Raw genomic sequence first — 14,186 nt, 5'->3', positions numbered from 1 at the left:
GTGGGCTGCGCCCCCTGCAACTAAGATTGAACACGGCACTTTGAGCTGAGCTGCCACTGAGCTGCTGCTGAGCTCCCGGATGGCTCAGTTGGTTGGAGCGCATCCTCTCAACCACAAGGTTGCCAGTTCGATTCCTCGATTCCCGCAAGGGATGGTGGGCTGTGCCCCCTGCAACTAACAATGGTGACTGGACCTGGGTCTGAGCTGTGCCCTCCACAACTAAGATGAAAAGGACAACACCTTGACTTGGATAGAGCTGATGAGTCCTGGGAAAAACATACTACTATTCCCCAATAAAGTCCTGTTCCCCTTCCCCAATAAAATCTTCAAAAAAAAAAAAAAGAAAATTTAGTTCATCAGCTTAAGAAAATGTGTAAGATTCTGTCCCATTAACCCTATAAATCAAGATTTTTGTAAATAGCAAAATAACACTGGAAAACATTAAAAGGAAGTTAATTTTGCATCTGGAATTCTGAAACCATATGACACAAAGAATTTCTGTGAGCAATAAAAGATATAAATCAGGTACAGTAGGAATTTACAGAGAATGTGTGGGGACAGAGCCAGGAGTGCAGTTTCCAGGCTCTCGCTCTCATGTGGAAAGGTGTTCACTCGGGTAGTAAATGGCCATCAACTGTGATTGGATGGCCATCAGCTATGGCTAGTTGGCTGTCAGCTGTAACCAGTGAGCCAATGGCCACTAATATAACTGCTGTGGCTACGCTAGCAGAAAAATGGGGGCTAGCAAGATGGTGGCTGAGCTAGCAAGCGGCGGAATGTGGATTGCAGATTGCAGAGAGGCGGATTGCAGTTAGCAAGTGAGGTTGCTTGGCAGAGAAGGGGACGGCGGGTTGCGGATCATGTGCCTCCTGCTTTCTGTGTCTCCAACCCAGCTGCCAGCGAGACTATAGCAGTATGACTCCCCTACCTATAGCTCCATGGGTGTTCCTTTTTGGCCTCATCATGTCCTGCGTTCTTGTGTGGGGAGCGGGACCAGTGACCCCACTTGACAACCTGCATAACAGAATGTCTCTGTGAAATAGCTGTGACCTAATCTGTAAGTTCTCAGAAATTCCTGAGTCAAAAGGATGCCTGTTATTTGTCTTGATTGCATTTTCAGGCTCCTCCTGAGAAGAGGAACCATTATGGAGGAGTATGTGTTTGCCCAAGCCTGGATTCCTAAAGAGCTGAAGAGACGTTTTGGTGATCCCCATCCTCCAAAATAAACCCCAACAGGGCTTCTGATTTCCATCCCAGAAAGAAATTAGGAACCTATGGACTCCAACAATTTTTCACCTCCACTGGGATCATTAATCCATTAACCCTATCACCTTTTCACTATTGGTCACTTGTCTGCTGTCCTCTCTTCCCTTCTTACTCAGCTTTAATGCTATGCTCAATCATGATAATCCCTTCTTGCAATCACCCTCAACTCCTCTGCCTCCTCTTGCTTTCTCCTCATTTCATGCTTGGCAAGATCACAACCTTTATTAAATCCTTGCTAAACCTTAAATTAAATCCTTATTAAGTCTGCATCATCTCTGTGCCCTTGTAGCTCAGTGTGACTAAAGGAAAAGTCACAACTGTGCTGTTAGGTCTTCCTTTAAATTTATCACCATGAACCTTAAATGGGCAATTATACTATCTTTCTTAATTCATCACTTTTTCACTCACCTTACTGAGACCTTCTCTCGCCATTCTATTTAAAAGAACAACCACCACTGCTACTCCCACACTCCCTATCCATTTCCCTGCTTTATTTCTCTCCATAGCAATATAACCACCTGAGATATATATATATATATATATATATATATATATATATATATATATATATATATATATATATGTTTAATACCTCTCTGTCCCTTGAGTGGAAGCTCAGAGAAGGGATTTTTGTTTTGTTCGCTCCTTAGCCTCAGTACCTAATAGAATATGTATCTGGCACACAGCAGGTGTTCAATTAATAGTGGTCTAAAAATGAATAAATGATTTATGCCTAAAGAACCAATCTTCACCAAAGATGAGAATGGAGGGGACAAAGAGGTAAAGGGAACAGAGAAATCCCTTTGCCAAAGTAAAATTAGCAGATGGTGCCCTAAATTGGGCCTGAGAAGAGGCTTAAAATTCCCTGACATGGCTCTATATTTACTGTAGAGGAGACTATCTTGTACTGAAGAATGGATCAGGAAGCTGGTCAAGAGGTGTAAACTGCCAGTTCCAAGATAAGTAAGTCCCAGGGTGTAACATAGACCATGATGCTGATAGTTAACAATACTGTATAGGGTATGTGAGCATTAGTGAGTAAAACTTACAAGTTCTCATCACATGAAAAAACAATGTGTAACTGTGTAGAGATAAATATTAACTACACTTATTGTGGTGATCATTTTGCAATATAAATATGTATCAAATCGTTAGGTTGTACACCTAAAATAAATACAATGATATATGTCAATTATATCTCAAAACAATAGTTGATCCTTGAACAACACCGTTTGAATTGCATGGGTCCACTTATATGCAGATATTTTTCAATAAATGTACAGTCAGCCCTTTATATCCCTGGGTTTCACATCCAAGGATTCAACCAACCGCAGATGGAAAACAGTATTTTTGATCTGCAGTTGGGGATCTGCAGATGTAGAGGGTGACTGTATGCATTATTCTACACTATTTTATATAAGGGACTTGAGCATCCATCCTTGGATTTGGGGATCCACGAGGGGTTCTGGAACTAATCTCCCAGGGATACCGAGGGATGACGGTAGTTACGTTTTGTCATACGTACATACTCAAATTTTCAACCATATAGGGGGTCAGCACACATAACCCCCAGTTGTTCAAGGGTCAACTATATTAATAACAAAAGAACGGGTGAAGGAGTTCCTAAATAGTTGCTGGGATTGTCCAGCAATTTAAGCAAACTACCGGCATTCAAATGTTGTTGAAATTATCAAAACCCCTACTAATTGGCTGGAAATTGGCAAGTACATTATCTATTGTATTGGAAAAGCAAATACACCACAGGAAAAATGTATGCATGCAACAATGACCTCGTCTTTTGGCTAGTTTTGTCAATTATGATCCATGTCAAGGGACTGAAAAAGATACCTTCAGTGATTCAGTGGGTCTTTCTCACTAAATTCTTTTATCAGAACTAAAATAAGTAGTTCATAAAGGGGAAAAATCCCCTCTGACAGAATCAGAGGAAAGAGCCATGATAGAAAAATTAGTTATAGCATTTAAAATAAATTTAAAGAAAAACAAACCAATTTGTCAAAATAAAATTTTTTTATTGCTTATTCGTTTCTTAGGAGTCTATTATTTAGTGAATTCTGACCCCTTATCCAGACCTAATAAATTCTAAAGATGCATTTCTCTTAGAAATTTGCAATTGTAACTCAACCACTTCTTTTTTTCCCCCACCCCAGTTCAACTTGTGGGAAGCATTTCACCAGTGACTTAAGATGTTTCACAGACAACAGTATTAAATAACAGGGAATCATGGTCATAAAATTATTCCATGTTTGATTCTCTTTCAATTCCTCTTATTAAACTTAGGAGAATATCTCAGTTTAGTGCTGGTATGTCTTGAAACAAGGCTCAGGCAACGGTACTTAGGGGGTACTCTGAGGGATTCTGATGTGGAGGTCTACAAACAACACTTTGGAAAATCCTGGCCTATACCAATCCAAAATTTTGATCAAGTAACCCATTAGTAAAAAATTTTTAGCATACACCCACAATATTTAATGTAATGAGTGATAATAGTGAAAGCAATGCATTTACACATATTTGCTATTTTAAAAAAATCTTGGTTAACGCTTGTGATACGACAATTTAAAGATCTAGTTCAGGGGCAGCGGATGGCTCAGTTGGTTGGAGCGCGAGCTCTCAACAACAAGGTTGCCAATTCAATACCCCCATGGAATGGTGGGCTGCGTCCCCTGCAACTGAAGATTGAAAATGGCAACTGGGCTTGGAGTTGAGCTGTGCCCTCCACAACTAGATTGAAGGACAACGATTTGGAGCTGATGGGCCCTGGAGAAACACACTGTTCCCCAGTAAAAAATAAATAAATAATAAATAAATAAAGATCTAGTTCAGTTTATTTTGGTATTTGGTTTTAATGAAGTCCTAGCTGATAAAGATATCTTATTAACATACAGATTCAAATGGAAATACACTACTGTCTGTATTACTAAGTCTTAATACTCATTCTGCATTTTAATCCACCAATTTTGCAAAGTTTTCGTTAAAATCTGGCTAATAAATTTCTTTACTTCCTGCTGTGTCAATCAATGTTTTTGTGAACTAACTGGGAGTTTTTGTGTTTTTAATGTTTTTAACAAATAGTTTCAAAACCCATTGAAACTTCTAAACAAATGATAAATTATGTCTCACTATGCAGATGAGACTTTAGAAGTAAAACGTTATATTGTTTTAGGGAACAAAATTACCAAACAATGAAAATAATGTCACACATCAGTTTTCAAAATATTCTTTTCATAACATGAGTTTCTTTTAAAAAAGTAGATAATTTCTTATTCATTAGGTGACTGCTTGTAATATATTATTAGATTGTCACACTGTTTTTACCTAGCTGATAGAAACCTTTTTCACTTTTGTCATTTTCTTATTAGCTTCCATTTGCATTATTGTTATTTTCAATACGAGGTCTGACAATTAAGTTCTCGAACTTGCCACCGTGCACTTACATTGGAAGCGCTGTACAAACAGCTCGGTAAGGTTTCATAACCTTCATATATCAGTGTTTCACAGCTGTGTTCGTGTTGACATGTGGCGGTGTGTTGCTGAGTGGCGTTCATTATTGTTGTTATGTGTTTTTGTGTGCCGTCGCGAGAATGTCTGAGCTTGAATTAGAGCAATGAACAAACATTAAATTTCTTGCTAAACTTGGCAAGAGTGGAAGTGAAATCAGGGACATGTTAGTCCAGGTTTATGGGGATAATGCCATGAAGAAAATGGCAGTGCACAAATGGATTAAACGTTCTTCTGAGGGGAGAGAACGTGTCACTGATGAAGAGAGGTCAGAGCAGCCAGTAACGAGCAGAACTGATGAAAACATTACAAAAATTTGTCGAATTGTGAGTCAAAATCATCGGCTGACTATGAGAAGCATAGCAGACCAAGTAAACATAGATAGAGAAACAGTTAGGAAAATCTTAACTGAAAATCTTGGCATGAGAAGGGTGTGTGCAAAAATGATCCCGAAGGTGCTCACCAATAAACCAAAGCAAAGGAGAGTCCAAGTTTGCCAAGACCTTTTGGAGAGGCAAGACAATGTTTCGGGCTGTGTTATCACTGGTGATAGAATATGGGGGTACCAATACGACCCTGAAACAAAGCATTAAAGTGCACAATGGAAGGCAGCCAATTCTTCACGACCAAAAAAGGTCCGTCAGTCCAAATCAAGGGTCAAAACAATATTGCTAACCTTTTTTGATATCAGAGGGATTATTCATTATGACTTTGTACCAACTGGACAAACAGTTAACCAAGTTTACTATTTGGAGGTGCTGAAAAGCCTGTGTGAAAAAGTTAGACGAAAACAACCTGAACTTTTTGCCAACAATTTATGACTCTTGCATCACGGGGACAATGCACCAGCTCACACAGCACTGTCTGTGAGGCAGTTTTAAGCCAGTAAACAAATAACTGTATTGGAACACCCTCCCTAAATAACTGTATTGGAACATCACCTGATCTGGCCCCCAATGACTTCTTTCTTTACCCAAAGATAAAAGAAACATTGAAAGGAAGAGATTTTGATGACATTCTTGACATCAAGGGTAATTCAATGACAGTTCTGATGGCCATTCCAGAAAAAGAGTTCCAAAATTGCTTTGAAGGGTGGAGTAGGTGCTGGCATTGGTGCATGGCTTCCCAAGGGGAGTACACTGAAAGTGACCATAGTGATATTCAGTAATGAGCTACATAGCCCTTTTTCTAGGATGAGTTCATGAACTTAATTGTCAGAGCTCGTATGTGTCTCCTTGGCAAGAAACTTTAAAAATCAAACTAGATAATATTCTGTGTGGTTTTGCTGAAACCAACAACCAATTCTTCAACATCAACCTGATTTCCAATAATTTAATTAAATTCTGACACTAGCTGTCAGGAGTCAGCACAGACCTCACAGGTTAAAAGTCTCAGTCCCACATGACTGCCCCTACTTTATTTCTTTTTCTTTTGTTTTTTTTCTTCCTTTTTAGGACTGCCCCTACTTTAGATGCCAGCTGCAAATTTGTAGCCCAGGCTACCCACACTTCTACCTTGCAGACTAAAAATTTGGAGTTCCCATGACTCCCTCCTTAGGTTAGTAATTTGCCACAATAATTCACAGAACTAAAAAAAAAAACACTTTACTTACGTAACAAGATTTGTTATAAAGGATACAACTCAGGAGCAGCCAAATGGAAGAGATGCCTAGGGTGAGACATAGGGAGTGGTGAGGGGGGCTCACAGCTTCCAGGTCCTCTCTTGGCAGACACCATTTTAGCACCTCCATGTATTGACCAACTGGGAAACTCTCCGGATTTCCTTTAAGAGATTTTATGGAATTTAGTCTCTAGTCGCCCGTCCCTCCCTAGAGGTCTGGGCAGGGGCTGAAAGTTCCAATCCTCTAATCAAGTGTTTGGTCTTTCTTGTGACAAGCTCCCAATCTGAAGCTATCTAAGGGGCCTCACCCTCAGCTACCTTGTTAGCATAAACTCAGGTGTGATTGCAAGGGGCTTGTGATTAACAAGAGGACACTCCCATCACCCCTGTCATTCAGGAAATTCCAAGGGTTTTAGGAACTCTGTGCCAGGAACAGGAAAAAGACCATATAAATATATATTTATTGTACCATATAATACTCGATATGACTCTTAACCATGCCCCATGTAAACTGCAACTGCGATGTGCTTAAAATGAACAACTGAGTATGGGGGCCACTGTTAGCTGCCACTTACCACCAAGATACCTGGCTGCATCAGTAGGTTTCTAATTGCAAAGAACAGACTCCACCCTAGCTAATTTAAACAGTAAAAGGGTTTATTAAAGGCTATTAGGGAGCTGACAGAGTTGTTGAGAAGTTTGGAGAAACCGACTCAAAGAGTCTGTTTTAAAAGTTCGAATCACAGTGCTCGCTTCGGCAGCACATATACTAAAATTGGAACTATACAGAGAAGATTAGCATGGCCCCTGCGCAAGGATGACACGCAAATTCGTGAAGCGTTCCATATTTTTTTTAAGATTTCTTCCAGCTTTCTAACTTCTACACTCAGTGTTGTTTTGTTGTTATCCTATCCTTTTCACCATTTTTTTCTCCATGAAGCAATAAAATACTAAGGAAAACAAAAAAAAGTTCGAATCACAAGAAAAAATTTTGTAACCATGTGAGGTGATGGATGTTAATTAAGTTTATTGTGGTAATCACTTTGTTTTATATATATATACACACACACACACACACATATATATATATACACACACACACACACACACATATATATATCTCAAATCATTATGTGGTACTCCTTAAAGTTATACAATGTTATATGTCAATAAAATTGGCACTTATATCTTAGAATTGATAATTATATCTCAATAAAACTGGAAAAAATAAAAACAATTTGTTTCTAGAACAAAAGTGACAGGTATATCTTATTAAGAATGTAAAGAAGATGGCACATCTCCACATCCTCAAATAGTTTACTTGCATCTTTTATTTGCCAGACTACCCATGTGTGTGTTGTATCTGATAAAAAAAAAAAGAGTATCCTTCAAAGAGTACAAACAAAGTCCAAAACATACCAATTTATACCCCTCCCGTCCCCAAAAAGACCTTCCCATCATGCCCTCCGCTATGATTTCTCACTAGATGTCTCTTTCTGTACTCCTCTTGAAATGGTCTGAATTCCCAATCTGTGTGAGCCTCCTGCTCAGGTTTGCAGGGTCCTGCTCGGGTTTGCAAGGATTTCTCACCCTTGTCCAGCATTGGGCCCACTTTATTTTTGCCTCAGATTACTAGTTAGTTACTCTCCTTAGGCCTACTGGAAGGGTTCTGACCCAATTCCATTGTGGGGGACATGGGGTTCCCTAAACCTGTAAATAATTCTTGGACACCAGCTGGGTGTCCAAGAATTTAATTAATTCTGGACACTATCCATGCAGAGAGAGCACCAGATTCCACAGGTTGAGGGCTCAGTCCTACAAGACTGCCCCCCGCCAACCCCTCACTTCAGATGCCAGTCAGAAGCCCAGATTGTGGCTTATGCTTTTGACCAACTGTCAGTCGGCTTCCCACACTCCCTCCGTAGGTTCGATTAATTTGCTAGACTGGCTCACAGAACTCAGGGAAACAGGTTACTTACATTTACTGGATTATTATAACAGGTATGGTAAAGGGTACAGATGAACATCCAGATGGAAGAGATGTGTAGGGCAAGGTATGTGGGAAGGGACACAGAGCTTCCACGCCCTATTGGGATGTGCCAGTCTTCCAACATCTCCACGTGTTCACCGACCTGGAAGATCCCTAAACCCCATACTTACGGGATTTTAACAGAGAAGGCTTCATCCACAGGCATGATTGATCATTAACTTCATTTAACTCCATTTTCAGCCCTTCTCAAGAGAATGGAGGGCGAGGCTGAAAATTCCAAGCTTCTAATCATGGCTTTGTTCCGCTCAACCCCATCAGCCCTCATCCTGGAGCCCACAATGAAGTTGCCTCATTAGAACAAAAGACACTCCTCTCACCCAGGAAATTACAAGGATTTCAGGAGCCCTGTGTCAGGAACTGGGGTTAAAGACTAAATATTACAACAAAAGATTCTCCTAGTGCTCTTATCACTTAGGAAATTCCAAGGGTTTCAGGAGCTCTGTTCCAAAAACTGTGGGCAGGGACCAATACATATCTTCCATTATCTTGTACCTGTTTACTTCTTTCCACCTTGCTGACCACCTAGTAGCTCCTAGGCCTGCATCCTTCTTCTAACCATGAGGCTCCATTCCAACCTGGTTAGTCATTTTAAGAATTCCATAGGCTCACGTTCTTTTCTTGCTGGTGATGTGCCAAAGCAATGGGCCGAAACTCAGGAGGCTTTGTTCTGGGTCCAACTCTGTCACTAACCAGTGAGATCTTGATGAATCTGGTTTTCCCCTTTTGTAAAACAAACATGCTGGATTTAACCATTTCCAATTTTCCTTCCAGTTCTTTTCTTCCTTTTAAAAAAATTGAGGTATGATTGACATATAACACTATATTGGTTTCAGGCATACAATATAATGATTCAATATTTGTATATATTGTGGGCCAGCCCGGTGGCTCAGGCAGTTGGAGCTCCGTGCTCCTAACTCCAAAGGCTGCTGGTTCGATTTCCACTTGGGCCAGTGGGCTCTCAACCACAAAGTCGCCAGTTCGATTCCTCGACTCCCGCAGGGGATGGTGGGCTGCGCCCCCTGCAACTAGTAATGGCAACTGGACCTGGAGCTGAGCTGTGCCCTCTACAATTAAGACTGAAAGGACAACAACTTGACTTGGAAAAAAGAAAAAGGAAAGAAAAAAGAAGTCCTGGAAGTACACACTGTTCCCCAATAAAGCCCTGTTCCTCTTCCCCAATACAATCTTTAAAAAAAAAAAAAAATTGTATATATTGCAAAATGATCACCACAATAGTCTGGTTAGCATCCACCACCATACCTAGTTACAATTTTTTTTTTTTCTTGTGATGAGTTCCTTCCAGTTCTAGAATTCGGTGAGTCTATAATCCCAGCGTAGCCTCTTGACGTTCTTGGGTTTTGTCCTAGATGCAGGCCACCTTTCCTGGACCCTGCCCCTGCCCTGTTTTCCCTGCCTCAGTTCCTGCTTGGTGTGTGTCTCTCTGTGGCTCACACATTAGCACAGTCCCTTCTAAATGCTTTGGTCTTGGCTCTAGCTCTCCCTCAGCATTTATATATTGCCTTATATTATCATTTCACATGCATGTTTTTTATTTCCTAGTTGTATTTTAAATGTTTTTAAGGTTAGAGCCCTGTCTTGTAACCCAAACCGACCTTTCCTGATCACCTGGACATTTAGTAAAAATTAGTTTCTTCATTGAAGAGTGTCTTGAGAATCTATGCACCATTCTTATGAAAGCATTAAAAAAAAAAATCTTGAGTAAAAGAAGCTTTGATTTGCCTGACTTAACTTGTTTCAGTGTAAAAATGCTATGCATTCTTCCTCTATAACCCTCCCTGTGAGTTCCCTTCAAAGATCTGTTTTCATAAACCTTTTGAAAAATTTATGTTCTTATGGGAACCATTTCTCCCTAGGCGTTCCATTAAACTTGTCTGTCAGGTTATTTGGTATTTTATTTTGTTTGTCAGAGAGTTACTCAGAATTATTGGTCATTTCACTACTTAAAACCCTCCAGTGTCTTCCCATTTCACTCAGAGATTCCCAATGCCAAGTGTGAATTCTTAACCATGACCTGTACTGAGCTGATAGCCCCACCACCTCTCTGACCTCATCACCCCCTTACGCTCCGTTCCACTGGCCTCCTTGCTGTACTTTAATCATGTCAACCATCTTCCTCTTTCAGGATTGTGTACCTTCTGTTCTATTGGCCTGAAGTACTCTTGCCCTCAAATATCAGTGGGGTTTACCCCTTCACTTCCTTCAGATCTTTTATTGAGAAAAGTCTTTCCTGACAACCCTATCTAATGTGGGACACACAACACCTTGTCCGTCACTCCCAAGTCTCCCTCCTCTCTGCTTTGTTTCTCTTCACAGAATTCATCATCAACTAACATATTTCATATTTATCCATTGATTGTATCCCCCCCCCCCCCAATATAAACTCCACTGAAAACGAACTTTGGTTAGTTCTCTGCTGTATCTTCAGCACAAGGTAACACCCAATAATTACTCTCATGTTAAATGACTACATGCTGGAAAAAAAAAAAATTGACTTGAAAAAAACTGTAGTGGTATAAGACAGGTCATTCATTTTAGTTCAAGTAAATTACACTTACGTAATTATGTTTCTGCCACTACTTTTTCTGATGAATTAGTGATATAATATTGATAGAGTCAGTAAAAATTAATTAAAATTGGATAAATTGAGAGGATTGGCTCAAAAGTTCTAAAAATATTAACAAGGTACCTTTCATTTATTTTAATACCAAGAGCATAGTTAAAAATTTCTTCATGTGGCCACTGGATGGCAGGATACGCACACATACTTCGCAAATGGAAGCGTTTGTCCCAGGTTCACCTTTAACTGGCAGTAATACTAATTCCCTCATATTTGACAAAATACTTTCACAAGCAATATCTCCTGATGCCCCTGTGAAGTAGCGAAGACAGGTATTTGTATCTTTTTATTGTTAGTGTTTTCTTTTTAAACAGGTTAAACTGCAGCTCAGAGTTTAAGGGGTTTGTCCAAGGCAGTAAACAGCAGAGCTAGAACTAGAACCCATGTCTGGGCCTCTTAGTCCAGGGCTGTTTTCACAATTCACTCAAAGAGGGGAAAGTAACCTTCCAGGAAATTTGATGTTGATTCTAAACTTTCCCTGATGAAATAGTCTGGAAAATATAAATCCTTTTTAGCTTAAAAAAAACACACAAAACAACCTCTCCCTTTTTGTTTTGGGATGGACCCTGAAATGGATCCATCCGAAAAGGATGGATCCTTTTCGGTCTCCCCAAACTTCAAAATATGTTGAGAGGGGAAAAATAGTTTGTTATGAAGCTTCCACACTATGTCAGCAGACAGGCTCAGTGGGTAGCAGAGTGTCTAGTCATGTGACAACAAAAGTTTCTGCCTCTTAAACAGTTGAGTGCTTCAGTTATGTTTTGTTTGAAGAACTGGGGTGTACGATTCCCATTAGTATTAATGGGAACTGCCCTGAGCCCTGGATGAATCTGGAAGAATGCTAAAGTGGAATAGCAAAAAAGTCACCTATATGTAAAAAAATATATACCATTTAAATCTGTTAAATATTGCTCTTAGCAACCTATATTTACCATAAGCAACCTATTAGTGTATTTTTAGCACAAGCTTCTATTGGAAGAAATGTGATTTAACAAAGTTCCTTCATTGACTGTCCTTGCTATAGTGTCGTGTGGCATATTAGAAATAACTTAGGCTTTGAGGCTAAATTCTGTGGTGTGGTCCTAGTTTAGCTACTTGCTGATTGTGTGATCTTCAGTACACAATTTAATCCCTCTGATCCTCACCTTCCTCATGTGTAAAATGGGTATAATACTACCTGCTTTACAGAGTTGGTTTGAAGATGAAATAATAATTATGAAAATGGTTTCTAAGCTAAAATCCCTGTATGTACGGCGATATCATCAGAGAGGCAGGGTGAAAGCATGGGATTTTTAACCTGGAGGACTTGGGCTTTGTCAATACTCGCTGTTGACCTTGGGTTACTTTGTTCAAATTGCTGAACCTCAGTTTTCTTGCTGGGAAAAAAAATTAAATAATCAGCAACTCATTTATTATTTCCTAAGTACCAGAGACTTAATTCTTTACATCTAAGTTCAAATCTCTACACTCATTTATGAAATGTATTTGCTAAAATTGGTTATTAAAATCTTGGCATTTTAGAACTAGGAGAACCTTAAAAATAATATGTTCTAACCATTTCATCTTACAAATGAAAAGAATAAACTACAGAGGTGAGATAGTGTTTGAGATCACATGTCTTGTTGTGGGCAAAACTGAGGCTGGAAAATAACCACTGGCTGGTGTACAGGACATTTCATTGTCTCAATTCCTATAATGGTCAGTTCAAAGAAGTATAAAACAGAGAGTTACTCTTATACCTTTTAGTCCAGTTGGAGGGATAAGTGAGAATCCCCTGAGGCAGTGAAATTGTGGTTACAGCAGCTTACGTAGGAAACAGCAGAGAGGTGGGAAAGAATAATGTAGGTGGAGTGATGACAGAGGGCTTCCTGGAGGACGAGAGATTTCAACTGGGCATAAAAAAAACAACTAAGATGTGGTAAGAAAAAGAGAAAATAGACATTTCAGAAAGAGAAAATGGCATAAGTTAAAGAGGAAATCTACCATGTGCTGTGCTCAGCTAGGCACTAGATATATAATGCTGAACAAAAGGGGTTTGGTCCCTGCTTCTGGGGGGTTCAATGTAGTGTGGAGAGATGGATGAGAAACTGGTAAATGAATTGCAGGTTGAGAAATGCTATAGAAGTCATGGGTGCTGTGTAAAGAGTAGCAGAGAACGCCTCCTTACACAGGGCAGCCAGAGGCAGCCTCTCTGAGCAGTGAGGAGGAGGTGCGCGTAACTAGAGCGCTGTTAGCATGAGGGGCTGCAGGAGAGGCTGCGGCAGGGAGCTGGGGCTGGATAACGCCAGATTTCCTTCTAAGTGAGATGGAGGTTTAGAAGCAGGAGAGTGATAGGGTCTGATACATATTTTTAAAAAGTCACTCTTGGCTACTGTATAGGGGATAAACTGTGGAGAGAGGGTGCCAAGAGTGGCAGCGGGGAGACCCCTGCTGCTAGGGGCTCGTGGCAGAAATTCTCAGGAGAGATAAAGGTACCTGGAATCGAGGCCATAGCAATGCAGTAATGAAGCATAGCATCTTCACAGCAATGAAGATGGGGGACTTGTCTGAGAGATACAATTCAAAGGTGAGTTCTTCAGGACTTACGAATAAATTGGCTGTGAGGGTTAATGGAGAGTGCAGTGGGTTGAATGATGGCTCTCAAAAAAAGACATCCATTGTCTTAATCCCTGGAGCCTGAGAACGTGACCTGGTATGGACAAAAGGTCTTTGTAGATAGAATTAAGTTAAGGATCTCCAAATGAGATCATCCTGGATTCTCCACATGAGCCCTAAATCCAATGGCAAGTGATCTTACAGGAGACACTGGGGAGACACAGACAAGGGTGGAGAAGGCCATGTGAGGACAGTTGCAGTGGTTTTAGTGATGCAGCCACAAGGAACACCTGCAGTCGCCAGAAGCTCCAGAGCAGGGAGGAAGAATCCTCCCCTAGAGCCTCCCTAGGGAGCACGGCCCTGCTCATACCTTGTTTTCTGGTTTCTGGTCTCTAGGACAATGAGCAACTAAACTTCTGTTGTTTTAAACCATCGATTTTGGGGTAGTTTGTTACAGCAGCCACAGGAAACTGCTACAGGAAGTGGGGAGTCCAGGAT

The 14,186-nt window shown here is 40.3% G+C and overlaps 1 non-coding gene across 1 annotated transcript; it reads left to right on the top strand.

Annotated features, from left to right (window-relative positions):
- Window positions 1-7,150: 7,150 nt before the first annotated feature.
- On the top strand, window positions 7,151-7,257 carry LOC141572630 (U6 spliceosomal RNA). Its single transcript, XR_012497938.2, has one exon. It is a non-coding gene; the product is annotated as a U6 spliceosomal RNA (small nuclear RNA).
- The last annotated feature ends 6,929 nt before the right edge of the window (window positions 7,258-14,186 follow it).

This window comes from Rhinolophus sinicus, chromosome 14 (assembly GCF_057876585.1).
Source record: "Rhinolophus sinicus isolate RSI-liver-muscle chromosome 14, RSI-T2T, whole genome shotgun sequence".
Classification (NCBI taxonomy): Eukaryota; Metazoa; Chordata; class Mammalia; order Chiroptera; family Rhinolophidae; genus Rhinolophus; species Rhinolophus sinicus.
Note: the sequence above shows the minus strand (reverse complement) of the source record. Positions and strands in the feature narration are given on the sequence as shown.